A 2,495-nucleotide genomic window follows, 5' to 3' on the forward strand; every position below is an offset into this window, starting at 1 on the left:
GCTTTTTTTATATTTTTTCATTTATGTTTTAAATGACGTTAACAAGTTTATGCGTTTACTGTCATTTTTCTTTTTCACATACCAATATTGTTTACGGTATTTTTTTCTTCTTTTTGTAAACCTTAGTGTTTATTAAATTTGTAAGTTAAGCTCTCAAATCACAATAATTTTTTTTCTCCAAGGACAAATCACAATACTTGATTGCAACTTGCAAAGGAGTTATAAAAGCTAGTATTAATATAAACTCTAATACTAACATTTTAAAGTGTAATAAATTAAAAGTCTTCAATATATGCGTTTACTTTCTATTTTATTTGCCTGATGTAATGTATTACCTTCACCAAATTTCTTTATGAACAACTGACTTTAAACAAATGAATAAATAAATTGAATGTGAATAATTCTATTTGGGAATTAAAACCATAAAAAAAACATTAAAATAAATTCTCACGATATACATACATATACTTATAATAAATCATTACATTGGAAAAGTGCACAATAATCAATCAGAACCCATGGTCGTATTCTCCCACACAAACTGGCGAAAGCCGACAATTCGCACCCTTGACCGCCCCTCAATCTTCCTCGCCGGAGCCGTCTCGGCGTTATTAATCCTCTGGGCTTTCTTCTTCTTCTCCACTCACGACTCGCAATACAAGTCCTCCACACCACCCACCTGCAACCAGCCCCACCCGGCCTTCAACCTCCAATCCGACCCATCCGTCACCACATTCTACGACGACCCAGATTTCAGTTACACCCTCAACAAACCCATAACAAACTGGGACCATAAAAGGCAAACCTGGCTCAAACTGCACCCGTCGTTTGAGCCAGGTTTGCAAGAGCGTGTTCTGATAGTAACCGGGACACGCTCTACCCCGTGCAAATCCCCCACGGGGGACCACTTCTTGTTACGGTTTTTCCGTAACAAGGTGGATTACTGTCGTACCCACGGGTATGACATTTTCTATAACAATGTTTTGCTCGACCCGGGTATGCCGTCATGCTGGGCCAAAATCCCTGCGGTTAGGGCTGCCATGGCGGCACACCCGGAAGCCGAGTGGATCTGGTGGCTTGACGAGGATGCCGCGTTCACCGACATGGAGTTTAAGATCCCGTTTCGTAAGTACGATGATTATAATTTTGTCGTACATGGGTGGCCGAAGGAGGTGTACGAGAAGAAAAGCTGGTTAGGGTTAAACGCTGGATCATTTCTGATACGAAATTGTCAGTGGTCCCTTGATTTTTTGGACACGTGGGCTGATATGGGCCCACGGTCTGTTCATTACGACAAATGGGCTAAGGTTTTGCTAGACGTGTTTAAGCACGAGTCGGATGATCAAACGGCTTTGGCTTATTTGTTGTTAAAAGATCATAACAAATGGTACGGGAAAAAAATGTTAATTGAGACGGGATATTATTTAGAAGGTTACTGGGTTGTGATTGTGGACACGTTAAAAAATATAACGGAAAGGTATTTGGAAATCGAGACGGGTGCGGGTATGTTAAGGCGAAGGCACGCGGAGAAGGTGAGTGAGCGGTACGGGGTGTTACGGGAGCCTTTGTTGAAAGATGCGGGGAATGAGTTTGGGAGCTGGAGGCGGCCTTTTGTGACGCATTTTGCGGGTTGTCAGCCGTGTAATGGGAAGCATAACCCGGTGTTTACTGCGAAAGGGTGTCGTGATGCGATGAACAAGGCGTTGAATTTTGCGGATAATCAGGTGTTACGGAATTATGGGTTTGTTCATCGGAATCTATCGGACCCGTCGGTTGTTTCGCCGTTGCCTTTTGATTATCCGGCGTGATTTGAATAGAGGTTATGAAGTTGTTTAATTATACGCTTTCTGGACATATTTTAGAACTTGTTTAGTTCAAAAGAATAAAATGGTTTCTATTGTGAAGTGTTTGTAGATTAAAAGTTATTTAACATTTTGGGAGGTTTTCTGCCTCTTCATAGATTTTCAATTTGAAACTCAAAATATAGTTTAGTAAAGTGAATTTGACAATAACTATATTCCCATTTTGCTGCATTCTTCAACTTAAAAATACAATAAACTAAACTTTTGGTCATATTTGTCTGGTTCGCAAAAACGAACGATAAAATTTTCAAATATGACCAAAACTAAGTACGATTTTAACAATTTTACTTTAAAGAGTATTTTAAGTGTTTAAATATCTTGAAAATATTATTAATTTTGGACTAGTCAGGACTGGACTAGAAACCGGATCCCTAGTGGTTCAGCTAGCATATAACCAACCATGTATAAAAGTGTTCATCTACTAACCAGTCTATAAAGATATCGGTATCGTATTTGCAAATGACAAAACTATATTATCCTTATCAAATATTCTCTTTATTACACTTTTTTCTAGAACCTCGGATTCAAATATCTATGGATTCGCTGTTTGCTGTCATTTAGATCCTTTTCCTTTTTAATGAAATATGTTTTAAAAAACAGTTTAAATTTTAAGTTATAAAAAGTAATTTTAAA

At 38.3% G+C, this 2,495-nt stretch overlaps 1 pseudogene; it reads left to right on the forward strand.

The window, feature by feature from the left end:
* Nucleotides 1–467: 467 nt before the first annotated feature.
* Nucleotides 468–1,878, forward strand: LOC143617076 (putative glycosyltransferase 7 pseudogene; annotated as a pseudogene).
* The last annotated feature ends 617 nt before the right edge of the window (nt 1,879–2,495 follow it).

Source organism: Bidens hawaiensis, unplaced genomic scaffold (genome assembly GCF_021521415.1).
Source record: "Bidens hawaiensis isolate Kalapana, Puna unplaced genomic scaffold, B.hawaiensis_p1.1 tig00052117_1, whole genome shotgun sequence".
NCBI classification, from domain to species: Eukaryota; Viridiplantae; Streptophyta; class Magnoliopsida; order Asterales; family Asteraceae; genus Bidens; species Bidens hawaiensis.